Source organism: Bos indicus, chromosome 21, assembly GCF_029378745.1.
Source record: "Bos indicus isolate NIAB-ARS_2022 breed Sahiwal x Tharparkar chromosome 21, NIAB-ARS_B.indTharparkar_mat_pri_1.0, whole genome shotgun sequence".
Taxonomy (NCBI): Eukaryota; Metazoa; Chordata; class Mammalia; order Artiodactyla; family Bovidae; genus Bos; species Bos indicus.
In genome coordinates, this window is record NC_091780.1 from 44,764,773 (window position 1) to 44,786,562 (window position 21,790).

Genomic DNA, 21,790 nt, shown 5'->3' on the forward strand with positions numbered 1-21,790 from the left:
CAAAGAGAAACTGGAAACATCAGAAAGCAAGAGTGAGGGCTCTTCACAGACCTCTAATAGGAATCTCAGCTTTCCCTGGGGCCCTTTCAGCATTACCCCTCTACCCTTTTACAGCCACTCAACAAACAAACTCTACTATGGGGGTCAGGCCATAGCAATACTTTAGGACCTACTACCAGCGCAAGTACAGTAGGGCGGTGGGAAGCAATTGGCTGAGGGTAAGAGGGAGCCTGTGAGAGACAGGTGAGGCAGTGTCTAGTCTGAGTCTATACAAAGGACTTTTCTTCCATCCTATAAGTGTGTCAAAGGCAGAGCAGTTTCAAATGTAAGGATAAAAAAAAAAAAATCTCCCAAGTTCTCCCTTATCCTCTCTTCCAGTTGGAGATAAATGCAGGCTTTCTCAGAGAACAAGACAGAAATAAGAGACAAAAAAGATGTCCTGAAAAATAAATGTAAATATATATGTGAGAGGCTTTTTTTTTTTACATCCAAATACTCCTGCCAATTATTTTTGAAGAACTTGGTTATGGTTCATTTGGAAAGAACTGTTCTGAGTAGCTGTTCTGAAAAGTAGTCAATAAGTCCATTTATCATTTCTTGGAGCCATCTGAGCTTTACAACCATCCTCTCTTTCTCTTGGCCTCTACCCTTTTGCTTTCCAGGTGAATTGCACTAAATTCATTATGAGAGATTTTATTGTCTCATATTCCCCCTTGCTAAATACCTGACTGATTTCATTGTTTTCATGAACCTAAAAACCTAATTGACAGAGGGATGTGTGTTCCCTTCAAATTGCACATTCACGCACTGGCGGGGGGTCTGAGTGTATACGAGCATTCCAGAGTCCCTGGATATCGATCCTGATGTTGCACAATTTTCCAATAAAGATCTGAATCACACAGATATAAGTTAGCAGAAGTATTGAAAATCTTGGGCTTTCAAGGTGGCTCAGTGATTTAAAAAATTGCCTGCCAATGCAGGAGATGCAGGAGACACGGATTCAATCCCTGGGTCAGGAAGATCCCTTGGAGGAGGAAATGGCAACCCAATTCAGTATTCTTACCTGGGAAATCCCGTGGACAGAGGAGCCTGGCAGGCTGCATTCCATGGGGTCACAAAGAGTCAGACACGACTGAACACACACGCGCGCATGCACTGAAAATCGTAAAGATGCACTGAATAAGAGATGCAGGTGGCTTCTTTGACTTAAAAAGCCTGCAGGCAATTGTGCGCCATGTTGAGAAGGGGAAGAGAATGCCACTGGGAGAGTTTATCATTCCTTAAATGTTTACATTTGTTTTCTCAGTTATAAAATTACCACATCCCTTTCAAGAACTCCACCAAATATGTCTATTGTCTGAAGAAACTGATTTTTTTCTTTTACTACAGCCTTCAAGATAGTCCAGGCTTCCCTTGTATATCAGGTGGTAAAGAATCCACCTGCAATGCGGGAGATCTGGGTTCGATCCCTGGGTTGGGAAGATCCCCTAGAGAAGGGAAAGGTTCTATTCCTGGGCCCAGAAGTTCCACTGGAGAAGGGATAAGCTACTCACTCCAGTATTCTTTGGCTTCCCTGGTGGCTCAGCTGGTAAAGAATCCTTGTAATGTGAGAAACCTGGGTTCGATCCCTGGGTTTGGAAGATCCCCTGAAGGGAAAGTCTACCCACTCCAGTATTCTGGCATAGAAAATTCCATGGATGTCCATGGGGTTGCAGAGTTGGACACAACTGAGTGACTTTCACGTTCAAGATAGTCCATGCACGACTTTTTAAAACACAGTTCAATAAGTCTGGGGGCTCTCTTTTGTCACAGGAGAGATGTGTGGGCTCACCAATTTCTTTAACATTTCTCTTCCCTAACTGCAGTGAAACACCATTCAGAACATTTGCAACACTCTCTCAGGAAGCATTGTCCATGACAGGAGAGAACCTAATACGGAACACACCTTGCACCTGACATTTTATAAACCTTTTCCTTCCTGCAGCAAAATCTTAAAATTTCAGAGTCAGATGAATTTATCTGCAGTGACCTTTACATTTTAATTAACTTCACTTTTGCTATCAGCAAAATGGGGAGAAACATATCTGCTGCTACCCTACAATGAAAAAAGAATGGATAGCTCGACTTCCTGGGGTAAAAGGCATTCCAAAGAGCACAGGGTAAGTGCTGGTGGATATAAAAGAAAAGCTTCCCAAGTAACTTACAATCCAAGAGACTAAGATGGGCCAAAGTCTACAACACAAGCCCAGAGACAACTCTATTCATTTATATTCCAGGATAAGACCTCCATCGTCCTTTCCTAATTTCCCAAGGTGCTTAGCACATTTTTATGTCCAATAAATGTGACTATGTAACTAAACGAAAGATGAATAGTCAACTGAATTAGTGTCTTATCTTTGGTTAACAGGTATACAATATTTATTCTTTCAAAATTGGAAATGGACAGATTAATAACTCTTGCTTTGAACTATAAAAGGTCCAAATATCCAAATGAAAAATGTCTTTTTGTTATCATTAGTGTAATTTTGCTATCATATCTTAATTTTACCCCATTTATCAACTTTCTAAGATACAAAGTAAAATGATAGAGTCTTATAGACATCTCCTGAAAAATCCAAGAGATGATCTCATCCCATATTTTACTTCTCAAATTCCTTTGGCATTCTTCTGTTTAACACCAGTCAAAATATCATCAATATGTTTTCATGTGACTTGCTAATTTGCAGAGAGGATGGTATGAATTTTAGTCTGAATTCAATGGTCAGAGAATGTCTTAGCTGGATAAAGAGGAATTGGAGTGGTTTTAATGTGTGGTAAAGCTTATCTCTACTTGATTTCTCTGAAATATTACCTGGGAAGTTAACTGTTGAGAGTGAGCTTCCGTGTAAATTATACTGTTATTCTTGAAATTTTTACTTTTACCCACTAAATGGGCTGCCATATTTAGAGGAAAGCCATCAGAGCTGATTAGCTTATTTTACAAGTGGGTCCTTAATAAGTATCTCTCAGTGATAACCAAGACAATGGTGGCAAAGATAAGCTTTGGGGAAGGGAGATGGAGGGAGGTTCAAGAGGGAGGGGAAATATGTACACCTATGGCTGCTTCATGTTGATGTTTGACAGAAAACAACAAAATTCTGTAAAGCAATTATCCTTCAATTAAAAAATAAATATTTTTTTTAAAGATAAGCTTTTAATGGATGCAGAAAACCTTTAAGCATCATGGTGTCAGATTTCTTATACTGCCATTTTCCAGAAAATTACTCTCTGATAATGCTTAAAGTATAAAATGTTTCCAATTCTTAAATGTCTATCATCAAAAAGAACACAAATAAGAAGAGCTGGCAAAGACAGAAAAAAGGTAACCCTCATGCACTGTTACTAGGAATGTAAATTGGTGCAACTACTGTGGAAAATAGTATGGAGGCAACTCAAAAAACTAAAGAAGGAACTACAGTATGACCCCACAATTCCACTCCTGGGTGCATGTTAAACACACACACCACAAACCGCAAAAAACACTAATTTGAAAAGATACATGCACCCCAATGTTCAGAGCAGCAATATATACAGTCACCAAGATTTGGAAGCAACCTAAGTGTCCATGGACAGATGAAAGGATAAAGAAGAGGTGACATAGATAGATACATACACACACACACACACACACACACACACACACACACACACAGATACATACATGGTGGAATACTACTCAGCCAGAAAAAAGCATGAAATTTTATCATTTACGGGAACATTAGTAGACTTGGAGGGCATTATTCTAAGTGAAATAAATCAGAGAAAGACAAATACTGCATAATATCACTTATATGTGGAATCTAAAAAATACAAAAACTAGTGAAAATAACAAAAAGAAGCAGACTCACAGATAGAGAGAACAAAGTAGTGGTTACATTAGGCAGACAGAAGAGGGGAGGGGCCGTAAAGGATACAGGAGATAGCTAACGGAAAACATTACAAGCTAGCGCATGGTGCTACTGCAAATCCATCAGTGGTTGGTTTACTTTTAGCACCACTACCTTCTTTGTTTATACAACATTAATTTGAATAGTTTATTACATTATAATCTTAAATTTTTATAAGAAGAAAACTAAAGTACAGGTGCCAGTGATGTAATGAACAGATTTTATAAACTTATTCCAATTGAGTTCAGCAAAGAAATCATTAGTAGTGCCAAGAAACTCATTTAACATTAACCTAAAAGAGACTCCTGAGCACTTGAGACAACCTTGTTTCTAATTCCCAGCATTCTAGACAGAAGCCATAGCCAGCCAAGTTCGGGTCAATCAAATTCACCTCATCAACATTCACAGCCTTTCTGAGGAAGGATCCTAACTCCAGAAATTGGAGGGATGGCAATTGGCATCTGTGTAAATAGCCAAACAACTCCAATATTTTCTTTGAGCCAACATTTTCTGGATTGTCCTCTTTCAAAATCCAAATTAACTGCAGGAATTGCCATACCTTCCCTCTGCAGACATAGGCTTTTTGAACTCTTTGGAGGCAGAGCATCTGATAAATAAACCACTGCATAATAAATTAAATTTGTATCACTGCATCTCCCTCCTAGTAGGAAAGAAGCTCTTGGTCTTATTCTTTCAAGGTTTATATTTCAAGGCAAAACTTCAGCATAATTTAGAAAGTTTCCTTTTCTATTGAGTCAATTTACTGTTTTTGAAATATTGCACAAATAACTCACATACAGTGCGTTAGATGGGTGAATCATCTATCTTTTGATGAAAAGCATAAGTTCTCTTTAGAAGGAATCATTTATTTCTTAACATCCCCAAGGCAAAAACCTCCCAAGATAAAGCTAGGACTCTTACCTCTCTGGCTTGACAACATATTTATAAAATAAATTCTCTAAATCAAATGATCTTCAACATATGACTTTGAAAGAAGAAGGCTATTCAGAAATGTTCATTTATTCATTCAATCTTTCATTCTCTAGACATTCATTGAGTGCATAGGGTTTGCAGGGCACTGAACTAGGTATTAACACTAAGGATGGGGGTAGATAAAAAGACTAAGAAGGAATCCCTGTGCATTGGGAGCTCAAAACTTTACAATGAATGAGCCAGGCACTAAATACAAGGAGAAATTAGGAGGAACCAGTATACTTCCTAAATCTGGTTGCAGGCCAAGACCACTTGAAAAATTAAAATTAAATTAAAAATAAAGATTCTTGGGCCCTAACTACTGGGCCCAGATCTACTGAAATCAGAGGGGCCTGTAAGAACCTGACAATTAGTATTTTTATAAATAGCCCAGGCAATTCCAAGATTTCGGCCAGATACTGAGAATCACTAAAACTTAGAAAATATTCTAGTGGCTAGAAAATCCCACCCAGCCCCTACTACAGCCATTGAAAGTGTTTTGCTTTATGCCATGATCAAGATCAGGGTCATCAACATCCTCACTAACAAAGCCAGGAAGCTAGACTACAAAGAAATGGCCTGACTTGCTCAAAGAGAATTTTCAGGAAGAGATGCATTTTTGACCAGGAAGTCAAAGCTTTCTGAATGCCATGACATTATTAGGAATTTGAATACCCATTTCAGCAGTAGGCACAATGATTCACACAGAATCACAGCTCAGCAGAGCTGGGCAGAACCTCAGAGATCGGGGTTCACAAACTCAAATGATGACAGAGCTCTGGCAGCGACATATGACAGAAGCAGGCAGGGGGTGCACAGAGTTTAAAGGGGGCCTCTGTTACTCTGCTCCAGCTGAAACTTGCCGTGAAGAGTGTGGGCCCAATGTGCCAGGTCCTCCAAATTTTCAAGAAAAGCCAGAAATCTGGATTTGAAAAACTAGCCATGCAAATAAAAGACTTCTCAATCAGATTTGACATGTGAGCCACCAGATATATGAGGAAATAGCCTTGTCCCATTCCTTGTGTCTTTTCATTTGGCCCACCACAGTGAGGAGAGAGCGCTGTTGTTGAATTTAGTCTTGCTTTTTTTCCCTGGGTTTGAATTTTTCAATTTTCTCTATGGGTCCAGATGTTCAAAGGCAAGTATGACAACAGCCACATGCAGCATCCACTGTGCTGTTCCACCCAGATCCCTACTAACCCAGTTGGCTGGCCTCAGCTCCAAGCCCTCTCTTGCAGTTGCCTTCAGCTCCCTCACTCAAGTGTGTGTTCCCTCCCTCGGCATCCGGCCTCCAGTGACAGGAATATGCTCACGTATGAAGCCCCAGCCCCCAGCACCAACTCAGCACAGCTCTGCAGGGCCATCCCAGTTTCAGAGCTCCCATGGAGTCGGCTCAAGCTTTGCTGCAGCTGCATCTCAGCTCGGCTTCTCCCTCTGCTCAGCCCTGCCTCCCCTACAGGTGTGGATTCCAGAGTGGTCCCCCGTCCACTGCCTGCACCGTATCTCTGCCTTTGAGCCTTCTTCCCAAGAATCTGGACTGCAATACCAAGCACATCAGGATCTCAGTGAAAATAACCTCACCTAATGAAGTCCAAATTCACAAAGTCAAATCAGAGAACAATTTTTTGCTTCGTGAAAATGTCTTGTTTTTTCCTCGTGGTTTTATTAGTGTTGGAAAACCTATACCATAGTAGATGTCTCCTGTTTCATGTCCCCACCTCTGAGCTCAGATTTGATAGGCAGTCTAGAAGCTCAGACTCACCTGGTGCTCACAGAGGCCACCTCAAGGGTGGGCCATGCCTTTCAGCCTTCAAATGCAGGGCCTTTTCTGATGTTGCAGAGGTTCACAGGGCCCTCGAAAGCAGAGTTTGCAGAGGAGGAGAACTTCTTGACAATAAGGACTAGGAGACTACTGCTCCTGTTACCTGGCCTTCAAGCAAGTCCCCATGGCAAGGCACTCCCACTGCTCACCTTCACAGCCTGAGATATCAGACATGAGTTCCCCTCCCCCGCCCCACCTCCTTGCTCCATTATCCCTCATTTGGGGACCATGCCCCAGATCAACACACCAAGTATTCTCCATGAGGATCTGCTTCAAGTGGGACCCAGACTAAGACCAATGAAGGCTAGACTTCTAAAATCTTAACAATAAAGAAAAGTACAAGAAGAAAATGAAAGTTCATTTTTTGAAACATCCCTCCAGTCTTATTTCTGTGCATTAACAAGCTTTGGGCTTCCCTGGTGTCTCAGTGGTAAAGAATCCATCTACCACCAGTGCAGGAGACATGAGTTCAATCCCTGGGTCAGGAAGATACCCAGTAGAAGGAAAAGACAACCCACTCCAGTGTTCTTGCCTGGAGAATCCCATGGACAGAGGAGCCATGGACAGGGCTATCCCATGGACAGGGCTACAGTCCATGGAGTTCCAAAAGAGTCGGGCACAACTTAGCAACTAAACAACCACAACACAGTGGGCTTTAGAAACTTTAATACACCTGATCAAGCTAGATATTCTGTTCTGTAACCCTGCAGGTCCCTTCAAAGTGGTCTTACTGAGTACACTTTGTGCTTCATGCTCAGTCACTTTAGTCCTGACCAACTCTGTGCTACCCCCATGGACTGTAGCCCGCCAGGCATCTCTGTCCATGGGATGCTCCAGGCAAGAATACTGGAGTGGGTTGCCATGCCCTTCTCCAGGGGAGCTTCCCCACCCAGGGATCAAACCTGTGGCATCTCCTGAGTCTTCTGCGTCACAGATGGATTCTTTACTGCTGAGCCACCCAAGAAGCCCCACTAAGTACACTTACTTCAGTAAATTAAATTCTACAATTGTTTCATTCATTCACCTATTCATTTAACAAATGATCATTTTAGGTCTTACCTATGCAAGGCACAGGGCTAAATATTGTAGATGTTACAAAGATATGTCCCATGTCCTTAGGATGTTTTAATACTCTTCTATTTAATTTTTTAGGGGCATGTTGATTGAACAAATTAAGGCACATTCGTTTTCAAAAACCATATTAGAATTCCTTGAAATCTAATGCATAACCTTTAATTAAATAGAGTTTTCACCCAGATGGTATATACAAGATGAATGGATTCATGGGTTCAAATGTTGGCTCTGCTACCAAGCAGAAGTGTGACTTGAGCCTCATTTTTCTTATTTGTAAAATGGGGAATAAAAAAGATAACTACTGTAAGCAGTTGTGGGAAAAAAAGAGAGAATCAACATAAAGAACTTGGCATGGTACCTGACACAAAGAGTGAAAAAGTTGGCTTACATTTTCTCTGTAGTAACAATTATTATTTTCATCTAACCTCAGGCCCATTGCGTGTGTAGCATGGTTCCAGGCACCATGGGAACTGAGCAGAACAGACTGAACCTGAAAATACAGACACTGCCCAGCACTGTTCCACCCGTCACAGTTTCACCAGTTTGGGAACCTAAAGCACCAGGAAAGTATTATGCTCATCTGGTCAGTCCCTGGAACCTCGGAGGGCTTGGGCTCACCTGTGGAGGTGATGCCAGGGCACAGGTGCAGGCGGGGATTTGGCCACAGCTGAGTTTACCTCAACCCCTCAGAGTCTTGTACATTGCGTTTACCAGCCCTACAGGGTAAATACAAACCAAACGAATGCAAAGGGGATGTAAATACCAGATTTGCTCAGCTGTCTAGGCAAATATCTTTCTGGCTGGAGATTCACATCATGTCTCAACTCCCCAGGAAGTATTAGATCAGGCAGTCACTGCCCAGGACACACTGTCCCCACAGCAGGAGGGGTGTGTTCTCAAGGAGCTACTGTCTTCCTTCACGTGTAGTCTTCCTACTACCCCGCGTAGCCTCTTTCTTCAAGATGCTCGGTAAATATTTGTCAACCAGTAGATCAAGTGCTTAGAGAGTTCCTTGAATATTGTCTTGGTATAGAAAATATGTATGCAGTGTGGGCAATGTCGTAGGCAGTGCATCATTTTTAAAAATCTGACTTTCCAAAGACTTCCAGCTTATGCTTTGTAAAGTGCTTTTTACTTATTTTTTTTTTGTAAAGTGCTTTTTAAAAGAGAGAAAGCAGATGAAATTTCATTCTCTTCCTCATGCTATCGTGAGTGTCAGGTGGAAGTAGAACAAGGGTGGATGTAAGTACAGAACATCTGCCCCTCCGTGCCCAAAAGACTGCAAAACCAGAGGAAAGAAAAACATGGATTGGGAAAAAATGTCTAAGATAGTGAAAAGAACAGGTGAGAAATGAGATTGTTAAGGACAACAAGCCACTGCCTGAAGAAGAGTTTGTCTAAATCATTTGTTTGTTAAGACAACCCCAAAAATTGTATCCAAGTTAAATCAGAAATGCTAGAAACATCAGATACAAATTCTACAAGGTAACAATTGTCTTCAGTAGATTCACATTCAGGAGCTCATTCACTGTCTAATTACCTACCTGTCTCCACCGCCCTTCCCTGTCCACCTGCTGTAAAGTTATGTTTGAACTGCCATTTATCATCATGCTTCTGCTCCTGTTTTTCTTACAGATAAAATTAATAGTAAAATTATATATTTTTGCACTCTTGTCTCTATCAAAACCGGAAAAAATGAAAGATTGGGCTGAAAGAACCACATATTTCATTTAAAAGTTTTTACATTTTTATACATAGCTGACTTTATTCATTTGCGGTACATTCTGGACCTTACGGGCATTGTAATCTGTACCCTGTATTAAGTTTTTACTGTTATGAAAACAAATTACTATAAATTTAATGGCTTAAAAACAACACAAATTTATTATCTTGTAGTTCTGTAGGTGAGAAGTCCAAATGGATTTTGCTGGGTGAAACACAAGAGGTCAGCAAGGCTTGCATTGCTTTTGGGGGGAAGAACATGTTTCCTGGTCTTTCCAGCTCTCGAGGCTGTCCACATTCCTTGGCTCGTGGCCGCCACCCAGCAACAGCAACACTCCAAGCTCTACGTCGGTCATCACATGGTCATCACATCACATTGCACATCGCATCTCTGATTCCCACTTACCTGCTCCCTCCTTCCCTTCTAAGAACGCTTGTGATACATCAAGCCCATCTGGATAATCCCGGACACTCTCCCCTCTCAAGACACTTAATTTAATCACACCTACCAAATCCCTTTGGCCATGTAAAGTAATTCTCTGATTCCAAAGATTAGGATGTGGACATCTTTGAGAAGCCATTATTCTATCTACCACAATCCTGTTATAAGAGGCCAGGTATTACTATGCCACTGCTTTGAACAGGAACTTCTAAAGAGAAAAAAAGGATCGAATGCTTCAAAACTTTGGAAAATAATCCAATTAAAATTCAACTTACTCAAAAATAAAATTTAAATAAATAAATTAACTTGCTCAATAAGGAAATAGAATAGTAAAGTGTTGTGTCAACACTGAAATCTCTTTCCACGTCTGGAGAATTCCCACCTCATGAGTTTTGGGTGAGTATGAGGACAGCTTCCCATCACAGAGTACAGATATGCTGGATACTGGCTTCTACATCACCTTTTGCAGCTGGAGCTCAGGCCTGGGAACTGGCTGCACAATCAGACAGAGCCTCATGGGCTTGGAATAGAGAACTGGTGGCATAGAAAGTAAAGGTTAACCTCATGAAGGTTCAATGTAATAGCAATAGCACTGACCCTAAGTCCTCAGCATGTGGGCATTATTAAAGGATAATACACAGCAAGGCCTTAGCCCAGTATTTAGTAATGGTAATAACTCAGTCAATAGCAGCTATTATTAATTTTTAAAACTTTGAATTAACAATCAGTGGGGAATGCTATTGTCCTCCAATATTCATTCTCCTCTTTTTATTTAATAATAGAATTCCCAGTTTTCAGCCAGGCACAGGCCACAGGGTATAAAGCCTATTATTTTAGGCTCCCCAAAGCTCAGTGTTCCTGTGTGACCACGTTCTGGCCAATGGTGTATAAACAGAACAAAAAACCTCTAGGAAGTATCCTTAAAGGGAACAGGCATGCTCTAATTTGTCTGTTCCTACTAACTGGAATACAAATGTGATGGCCCTGGTGGCTCAGATGGTAGAGTCTCTCTGCAATGCAGGAGACCTGGGTTCAATCCCTGAGTTGGGAAGATCCCCTGGAGAAGGAAATGGCAACCCACCCCAGTATTCTTGCCTGGAAAATTCCATGGATGGAGGAGCTTGGCAGGCTACAGTCCAAATCGGACATGACTGAGCAACTAACACTGGACACTGGACTGCACTGAAAGCTTGAGCAGCTTTATTAGACCATGAGGTGGAAGCCAAGTGCTAAGTAAAGTGTAGGAACAAGACTGAAAAAAATCTCTGAGTATCATGACACACTCTCACACCCTGTACTGGTTACTTTTACTTCAGAGAGAAATAACCTTCCATGTTGTCTCAAGTCTGCGGTTTTTGGGGGTTGCCATGATTCACAGCTGAATCTAATCCTAACTGATCCAGAAGGGAGCTTCTAGTTTACCATTCAATATAAGAATCCCTTACAGTATCCCTAATGTCAAATCACTCAACTTTGGTTCAAACACTTCCAGTTATGAAAGCTTCACTACCTAACAGGGAGCCCATTTCTAATTTTTAAAGGCTTTTTTTTTTTGGTATTATGTAGCTAATACATGAAACCATTGTTATAGAAAATACATTAAAAGTAAATAATAAAACATTTTAAAGTATGAAACCCCCATGATTCACCCTCCCTGCCATGGATTTCCTTCCCAGAACCGACCATGGTCAACAGTCCACTGTGTGTCTTTCTAGCCCCCAACTCAAGGCAATTACATACACACCAGTAGTGTGAGAGTAGTGTAGTGGGAATAAAGGGGGGACCAGCACCCAACAGTTGATTCCATAAGGGAATGGTGGAAAAGAGAAGAGACAAGGGTCAAAAGCAAAGTCCAGGGATCAAGCATGGGTGAAACTGGGCAGAAAGAGGTGGCAAAGAAGGAAGAGGAGTAAGGTTGATAATAAGTCCAGTTCTGGACAGTTTCATCTGCTAAAGTTGGCTGAAGCCCCAGGCAGGCGTCAAGACAGGCTGGAAACATTGGCCTGGAGCTGACATTGAGGAATGCAGTCTCACACAAATAGCTAGAGTGCGTATGAGAATATCAAGGGCATAAGGGAGATGTCGGGGTGGGAGAGGGTAGGAGGGGTAAGGCAAGGAGAAGTGGGCCAGAGGCAGATTCAGAAGGAGTGGGGAGCATTTGCCTTTAGGAGAATAAGAGACAAAGCAACCAGAATAGAAAATAGGAAACTGGAAGGTAAGGGGAGATTTCCCAAAATAAGAATGTGTTACTTTTTTCATTTAAAATAATGACTCAAAATGGACTTCCTGGTAGTCCAGTGGTTGAAAGTCTGCCTGCCAATGCAGAGGACACAAGTTCAATCCCTCGTCCAGGAAGATCCCACAAGTCACAGAGCAACTAAGCCCCTGCACCACAACTACTCACGTCCATGCACCCTACAGCCCGTGCTCCACAAGAGGAGCCACCACAGTGAGAAGCCCGGGCACGGCAGCTTCACAGCATCCCCCGCTCACGGCAGCTAGAGAAAGCCCAAGCACAGCGAAGACACAGCGCAGCCAAAAATAAACAGATAAAAATAAAACAATAACGCAAAGGTTTAAGTGAGAAAGAACAGTTCCAAGCACACGAGGCAACCCAGCAGTACGTAGGTGATTAGTAATTACGGATGAGGTCATTGCTAAATCTTGAGAATTGTGTTCCCCTGAGCAGTGAATGGACACAGGACTACACAGAATCGAGGGGCAGGTAAGTGGTGAAGGAGCAAAGCAGCTAGCACATCCACTGTGCTGATGAGGATAGGGGGCCATCCATGCAGCCATCCAGACTAAACACCCACATCCCAGTGGTCAATAGAATAAAGGTGTGATTTCTTAGTCACATGAAGCCCAATGAAGGTCAAACCCCCATCTTGAAGCTGTAGTTGTGCCTTCCTTGACACAGAGCAGATGAGGGGAGAAATGGAAGTAAAATACTAGCTCTTTTTTCCCCTCCAGTTTTTTTGAGTTAAAATTGACATATAGAATTCTATTTATTTAAGGTGTATGATGTGATAATTTTTAATATGTATATGTATGTATGTGTCTGTGTGTGTGTGTGTGTATATACCTTGTGAAACGATTGCCACAATCAGGTTAATTAATACACCTATCACCTCACACAATTAGCTTTTGTGTAATTATAGATATAGACAAAAATGGTGTCTTTATCTATTCATCTATTGACAAACACTTGGGTTATTTCCATGTCTTGGTTGTTATGAGTAATGCTGCAATGAATAAGGGAGGGCAGATATCTCTTTGAGATACTGGTTTCCTTCAGCTACATACCCAGACGTAGGATTTCTGGATCACATGGGAGTTCTATTTTTCACTTTTTGAAGAATTTCCAAACTGTTTTCCTGAGTAGGTACACCAATTTACATTCCTTCCATCAGACACTGGCTCTTTATTACCTCAATTTGGAAGCCACCTGTGTCAGTTCCCTGGTGGCTCAGACAGTAAAGAATCTGCCTGCAGTGCAGAAGTCCTGGGTTCAATCCCTAGGTCGGGAAGATCCCCTGGAGAAGGCAATGGCAACCCACTCCAGTGTTCTTGCCTGTAAAGTCCCATAGACAGAGGAGCCTGGCGGGCTACAATCCATGGGCTCGCAAAGAGTCGGACACGACTGAGTGTCTTCACCTGCTGCTGCTGTGTCACTTCTGCTCAGACTGCCTTGGCCTCAACCCAACAAGACAATACGTAGGACATACAGTGAGCACCAACTGTCTGCCACAGCACCTCGTTCAGGAGAAAAAGAAGGGCTGGAAAGGTAGCAAAAAGGAAGAGAGCCTGTGCTCACATGGGATTCAGAGGGAGAAGAGGACAAAGTTCCAGGGAAAAGAGGACAAAAGCGGGGAGGATTTCAGTTCTCAAGGCCCAAAGGAAACCTGAGCCCATCCCTGATGTAGCAGCTGGTCCTCACAGCCTTTCATCTTCTGCCCCTTGAAAAACCTCAGTCCTGTGCCCACCTCCAAGCCTTGGATTTATGATTTGATTCATGTGCTGTACAAATCGACACCAGGAACCTGCTAATCCAACAAAGCTATTAGAATAGATAAGACCTTCCTGCAAAGTGAGACGACCATGCCTCACACTTGCACTTTGCAGAAGGCCTTAAATTGCACAATTTCAGTTGGTTTTTATTATAATATTGTGAGAGCGATGTGACCTGCAGAACTAGCATTCTCATCAGTATCCTTATTGATCAGAGGAGGGAACTAAAGTGCAGAGAATGAAAAAGGCCTACCCCAGGTCACCTGCTAGGGCTTAAGTCTGGGGCTCCAGGCTCCTGCTCAGTCTCTCTTTTCCATGAGATGCCATCCGCTTCTTTCTGTACCTTTGGGGGAAGATGTAAAATGGCTGATCCTCCCTGCAAACAGAGTGGACCATTACCTTGTCAGGTCTTTGGAATAGTTTGTTAAGCTTATTTTATTTATAATACTTGGCATAAACACAGAAATTGTTTCAGCAACTTCCACTCCAACCTTGGACTCTACCAATCCCAGTTCTGTCTGGGAGCAGATTTCAACTGGCCTAAGAAACAAATGTCACCACATCCCAGCTCCCTCCTCCGTGTACCTTGCTGCGAAGACACTTCGCTAGTGATCCAAGGTCAAATTGGTGGGGCACCATGTGCTGCTAGTGTGTGCTGTGCTTGGGCGAGTCCTTCATCTGCACCTCCACAGCGTCTGCTTTTTGTCAGGAGTCTCAAAAACGCTGCATGATCATTCAGTGAACTCGATCACCATTCACTGGGTGCTAACAGCTACCTGGGGCTTCGAACAGACTGTTCTACTGAATGCTCACAGAAGCCCTACAAAGTATTAATAGGTATTATTCTCAGTTTGTAGAGACCAGAGAATTATCCAAGGAACATTATCCAAGGCCCTACAGCTGCAAATAGTAGGACTGGGATTCAAAGCTAAGACCATCTCTCTCCAAGGCCTGAGTACCTTCTACTGGTTCACTAAGCCTCCTGGCTGAGAGACATGATAGGAACAAAGGAAAGCAGATCAACAACAATCTAAGAGCATTGCACAGTGACCTTTCTAAGAGTATATTTTCTCAAGGCAAGAAAATAAGAAGGAAGGAAGAGAAAGGAGACACTATAGACGCTGTCTAGAACACTCTATACATAGCTTGGGTAGCTGAAGATATGTTGTCCTTGGTTTTAAGAGCTACTGGTGAGTACCCAGGCTGAGCAGAGGACAGGGCCCTGGGAAACAGCAGCTGAAAATGAGAGGAAAACTAGAAGCAAGGGTCCAGGGGCACCATGGGCAGAGAGAAGACCCCATACCTTTCTATGCCAACATAACCAGTCCAATTAAGAGATTGCTTTCAGCTTTTTCTTTTCCTATAATGCCAAGCGAGGCTTCAACAGTACATGAACCGAGAACTTCCAGATGTTCAAGCTGGACTTAGAAAAGGCAGAGGAACCAGAGATCAAATTGCCAACATCTGTTGGGTCATAGAGAAAGCAAGAGAGTTCCAGAAAATCATCTACTTCTGGGGAAACAATGAAAACAGTGAGAGACTTTATTTTCTTGGGCTCCAAAATCACTGCAGATGGTGACTTCAGAAATTAAAAGATGCTTGCTCCTTGGAAGAAAAGCTATGACCAAACCAGACAGCATATTAAAAGGCAGAGACATTACTTTGCCAACAAAGGTCCATCTAGTCAAAGCTATGGTTTTTCCAGTAGTCATGTACGGATGTGAGAGTTGGACCATAAAGAAAGCTGAACACCAAAGAATTGATGCTCTTGAACCGTGATGTTGGAGAAGACTCTTAAGAGTCTCTGGGACTGCAAGGAGATCAAACCAGTCAACCCTAAAGGAAATCAGTCCTGAATATTCATTGGAAGGACTGATGCTGAAGCTGAAGCTCCAATACTTTGGCCACCGGATGTGAAGAACTGGCTCATTGGAAAAGACCCTGATGCTGGGAAAGCTTGAAGGCAGGAGGAGAAGGGGATGACAGAGGATAAGATAGATGGATGGCATCACTGACTTGAGGGACATGAGTTTAAGCGCGCTCCAGGAGCTGGTGATGGACAGGGAAGCCTGGCATGCTGCAGTCCATGGGGTGGCAAAGAGTCAGACCAGCGACTGAACTGAACTGAACTGACATTTAAACACTCTAAAGATTAGCATTTGAAGTTAAATGGAGAACACTAAATGTTGTGCTAAAAACAAAAAACAATACACGCTTTTTCCTCTTCCTCCTAAAGCTGCTCCCAGGCTGCAAGTGCAGAGATGCTTAATCACTGAGACTCAGGCAGCTCCTTTCACCCACCACTTGCAGGAAGGAAGTGACAGGCCCACATCAGAGTTCCATCTGATGTGTTTCACCTCACAGTCACTTGCAAATTCAGCCCTGATTCCTGGAACTGCCTCTGAGCCCACATTTGCACATCACGGTGTGTGTACGTGAGTCCCTTCTCGTGCTGCAATTAAAACCTGAAGCAACTACTATTTTCAGCCCAAGCATCTGCCCCGTCTTCATAGCCAGGCTGGGGAAAACAGCTCTTCACGCCTAAGCTGCCCAGTTGTGCAACATGAAGAAAGCATCTGAGGAGGTCAAAACCCTCAAGTTTTCTGGAAATGTGAGTTTCAGACACTCATTTCAGCAATATCCGTATAAACAGACACTTTTCCTTATTGCCAAAGCCCACTAGAAGGAGCCACAATGGCAGGTTGCATCTTGATTGGGTTTTCTGAAGTATCAGTGTGATGGAGGGGCAGGAGTTTGGGTGTCCCCATCCCAGGACCCCAAAGCATACAGGATGCTAAGGATTCTAAGATTTCAGCATGCAGAACAGGGTAGGCAGGAGCCCAGAGCCCCAGTCTAGACAACAACTGTGGCTCCCAGAGCAAGACTCACGAGAAAGGAGAGCTCTGATTTTTAAGATACACCTCAAATATTGAAGGACCAGCCCTTATTTTTCCCTTTGCCCTAAAATAACCACAAAGTAAAGAGTGAAGGTCATCAAGTTCAAAGAGATTCCACAGAAACAATTATGGGCTCAACTATAAGGCACAGGCCAATGGGTTCCCAACTGACCCGATGCATACGGTCAACTGTCTCAAATGCTTCTTCTCCTGGGCCAGGCTGATCCAGTCCACACTTAGAGTAGATGGACTGTTGTGTGTGTCCCATCAAAGGGCATGAAGTACAGCACTTCAGGGAGAGGATGGCCTAAGCCAAGCCATAATGTACCCACCGAAGCCACTCAAGTTCCACCCAAAAATCAAAGATGAATTTATGATACTCCCAGGGGTGTTCCTGGTGGCTCAGATGGTAAAGCATCTGCCTGCAATGCAGGAGACCCCAATTCGATCCCTGGGTCAGGAAGATCCTCTGGAGAAGGAAATGTCAACCCACTCCAGTATTCTTTCCTGCAAAATTCCATGGACAGAGGAGCCTGGTAGGCTACAGTCCATGGGGTCGCAAAGAGTCAGACACGACTGAGTGACTTCACTTCACTCAGGGGTGTTCTCCTCCCAGGAGACAGCTAGAGTTATTCTGACAAAACAGAAACCCAATCTGGACCAAGGCCAAGTTGGTCCAGGAAGGCAAGCCATGGGTGTGGAGAGGCAGGAGAGGGGAAGGAGGGTTTATTTGGGGCTCCCACAGAAGAGAAAGCTGTCTCCCTGTGTCTTGGTCATGTGCTCCATGCTGCCCCCAGTACGTACATTCTGTTACCCCAGCCTGGCCCCTGTGGTTGCCCAGTGTCCTTTCTTGGGCTACAGGCCTTAGTCTTGCTCAACTGAGGGAAATCATGAGAGGTTCAGAAACAAAAGCAACCTGCCAGCACTAGCTTAGAGCCCAGTTGCCTGACTTCTAGTTCAGTGGCCATTCCCACCAGAACAGGGATGACACACCCTGTCTCTTCAGCCACAAATAGCAATCTTCACAAAACTATCCCCAAGGCCTCTGCAGTTACATTCAGTCACATGGTCATTCTTTGAGTAGCCTGGGATCCAACTCCCAGGACACTTGGTGAGGGACAGCCATCTGACTCCTTTCCTTTTCTGAAGTGAAATCCAGGGGAAAGAGCACTTTCCCACTCTGGCAAAGAAGGCTAGAACTAGAGGTCTGAAGTGACAGGGCCAAAGGTCACACAGGCAGTCGGTGCTGGAGGTGAAAGCAGACAGACAACAACTGCACCACCCAGATCACAACAAGGCTCCCCTCTTATCCAGCCTCTGCACACCGTGGACCCATATCTGCAGCCCCTCTTCCCTGATGCTCTGAGCCCCCAGCCAAATGGTCTTTCCTCCCATGCACCCAGTATACAAAAATACCATCCCACCAGCACAAGGGGACTAGATAGATGGCCAATGTGTTAAGCGGATTCTAAGGGAGGGAGCCAGATTTTTATCTTCTTGTCTTGGGTAACAGTGCCATTGTGCTCAGTTGTGTCTGATTCTTTGCAACCCTGTGGACGACAGTCCACCAGGCTCCTCTGTCCATGGAATTTTCCAGGCAAGAATACTAGAGTGGGTTGCCATTTCCTTTTCCAGGGGATTTTCCCAACCCAGGGATCGAACCCTCATCTCCTGTGTCTCCTGCATCGAAGGCGAATTCTTGATCCACTGAACCACTGGGGATTATGTAACCTCAAAGTTTTAACGCAAATAAATGTCTCTAGGGCTGAGGAATTTCAGGGTAAGTAGGATATCTGGATAGGAGGGTTTAGCCCCAGGGACTCACAGCTGCCCACGGGACTCTGTCCACAGCCCCACGTCTCCCCTGGGAGCTTCTGAGCAACAGTGAGCACCTCTGAGCCTAACTGTGGGAGGTCACTGGAAGCCTCTTGAAATGCAGAGTGAAATCTGCCGCCTGACACGTTCACCCTAGCTGTTTGGCTGCTTTGCATGCCTATGGGGCAAGCAGGCTATTTTGAGCAGATTTCATAACCCTCTTTGTAGCTGCTGATTGCACATGTGTTTCCAGCTCCGTTCTTGTGGCGAGAATGTTTACAGAGACGGTGCATTGTCAGAGAATGAAGAGAAAGCAAGATTGGGAGATTAGGAGGACAATTTCCATGTCTAGACAGAGTTCGCACAGCCGGCGTCTGCGCCAATCAGGGTCCCTGGAATTCGGCACCCTGTGCAGAACACCCTCTGAACCCTTTGTCTCATCCGGAGAACTCTACTCTGAAATCTCCCAGGTGGTGGCAAGGGGAGAAGAGAGCTCTAGGGCATCCTTTCTGAGACTAAATCCAGAGTGGATTTCTGAGTGTTGTCATAGGAAATCAAAATATTGGAAAAATCTGTGAAAGCCTGCATACAATTTTCTTAAAAATCTCAAATCTCAAGCCTGATTCTAGCGCTGGTGCACGCTGCCTTTCAATGTCTTGGCCAGCAGGACTGTCTTCATCATTGTGTTGCTTATTTATTTATCCCAGTCTGTTTACCTCCTGTCAGCCTGATGGTGCGCCTGCTTACCTGTCTTGTTTTTAATTTATCCCTTTGCTCCTGTTTGCCACCTTGGCCCACTGCGTTCACGCCGTCCAAAAGCACTGCTACTCAGTTGCATTCAGCTTTCATTTTTGAGCCCCACCATGTGTGAACAACTGGCTCCATCGATCCCCTTCTTGAACCTTTGATTCCATTTGTTATGTGTCCCTTTTGCCCTATTCTTTCCTCCTGACTCCTGTCACATCCTGTGTCATGACTGCCCATCATAAGCTACCTCAGGGCAGGATCTGTGCCAATTTACTATTACCACCATCACAGCCGTCTGAGATGGTATTTACAAGAAAAGAATACCAGCCCACATTGAAACCACGAAACAGGCACTGCACTGGTGCTTCACATGCATTCTTTCATTTTCACTTAAACCTCATAACAATCTTCCAAAGAGGTTGCTGTTATTTTCTCAACTTTACACATTAAAGAATCTGGGGCTTTGAGAGGTAAAGCCATTTGCCCAAGCACATGAAGGTAACTAGTGGCAGAAACAAGCTTCAAATGTACATATGCTGAACTCTGGAGCCAGAATGCTTAAGATTCTTGAAGAATTTAGGGATGAACAAATGCATACTCAAGATGTAAAACTTTCTGGTCGTCTTGCTTCTCATATTTGCTTCTGACTCCTTTCTGACTCTAAAGACACTATAACAGTCTGCAGAGAGTTCTATGACTGACACCCAGAAAGTAACCCCCATTCTCCTAACAGCTGCTAGGAACTATGCACCTTTGCTTACGCAGCCTGGCAGAGAGAGGACAGTGGCCTCGCCCTTCATGTGGCCCCGGATCCACACTGCCGCCCTCTGCATAGATCTCCTGGCCCAGCGAGCGCCCAGGGTGGGCCAGCCTCCGCTTCAGAGAACATGCAAGTCAGGCCACAGCTGACTGGATAAACCGTGGCAAGACCATGATTTCCCCCCAAAATCAGAAGGGAGAACAAGGAAACCACCAAAGCAAGAAATTATAAACAAAGTCCTAACAGAGCCAAAATAAGCCAATTTTCTGGCAAAGTGACAGCAGAAATCTAAGTTTCTCTGAAACTCTTTCATACATCTGACTTCCTGAGGTAAAAGAGCCAAAGGAAAGCAGCTTCTTAAGATCAAGGTACTAGCCTGAGAGGACAAGAGCTTAAGTCCTAACCTTAGCCCAAGGTCTCCTGCGGATCCATATTCCTGGAACCGGTTACCCAAGATGGCAGAGTTTTCATGTTTGACAGGAAAATGTCATGTTACTCCTTCTTTGGAGGCCACCATTGGAGAGAGGTTAGTGTGAAAAGGCATCAAAGACAACTCAGGGTGCGTCACTACCATATCCTTCCGCCCCTCCTGCTGGCTAGAGCCAGAGCCTGTGTGTGAAACATGCCTTGCTGGCCCGGACTCTGCTTGGTGCCTGCTTCCTCAGAGTCAACTCCACTTAGCAAGAGTTACACCAGCTTCTCCCAGGTACTGGTACCAGTCACTATAATGGACTGAGAGGTAGGACACTGCTACTGCTACTGCTAAGTCACTTCAGTCGTGTCCGACTCTGTGCGACCCCACAGACGGAAGCCCACCAGGCTCCCCCGTCCCTGGGATTCTCCAGGCAAGAACACTGGAGTGGGTTGCCATTTCCTTCTCCAAAGCGTGAAAGTGAAAAGTTAAAAGTGAAAGGGAAGTCGCTCAGTCGTGTCCGACTCTTAGCAACCCCATGGACTGCAGCCTACCAGGCTCCTCCGTCCATGGGATTTTCCAGGCAAGAGTACTGGAGTGGGGTGCCATTGCCTCCTCCGAAAAGAGGTTAAGGTATCAACAAAAGGAAGGAGAGAGAGGGAAGGAAGACAAAGAAGACAAGTATGGGGTTGATGCGTGAGATGGTCCAGAGCGCCCTCTAGAGGCTGGAGGACTGGAACAAGGCAACGATTAAGTTAGATGCATGGTTTATGAACTGGATCTTGTTTAGACTCTTAGAGTTGTTATTCTTGTTCAATCCCTAAGTCATGTCTGGCTCTGTGACCCCACGGACTGCTGCACGCCAGGCTTCCCTGTCCTTCACTGTCTCCCAGAGTTTGCTCAAATTCATGTCCGTTGAGTCACTAATGCTATCTAACCATCTCATACTCTGCTGCCCCCTTCTCCTTTGGCCTTCAATCTTTCCCAGCATCCAGTTCTTTCCTAATACCTCAGTTCTTCACATCAGGTGGCCAAAGTGTTGATGCTTCAGCTTCAGCATCAGTCCTTCCAATGAATATTCAGGGTTGATGTCCTTTAGGATTGACTGGTTTGATCTCCTTGCAGTCCAAGGAACTCTCAAGAGTCTTCTCCAGCACCACAATTTTAAAGCATCAACTCTTCAGCGCTCA

General features: G+C 44.0%; 1 long non-coding RNA gene across 6 annotated transcripts in view; it reads right to left on the minus strand.

Annotated features, from left to right (window-relative positions):
- The window catches only part of LOC139178224 (uncharacterized), a 353,724-nt gene that overhangs the window by 95,804 nt on the left and 236,130 nt on the right, over positions 1-21,790 (minus strand). The window contains exons 1-2 of one of the 6 annotated variants that reach the window (XR_011562653.1): positions 14,555-20,579; positions 1,064-14,345 (exon numbers count right to left, since the gene is read on the minus strand). The exons of 4 other annotated variants lie outside the window; for them this stretch is intronic. This is a non-coding gene — a long non-coding RNA (uncharacterized lncRNA). Of the gene's footprint in view, positions 1-1,063; positions 20,580-21,790 lie in introns of those variants that run through there. One more of the 6 variants, XR_011562651.1, reaches the window with a different exon arrangement.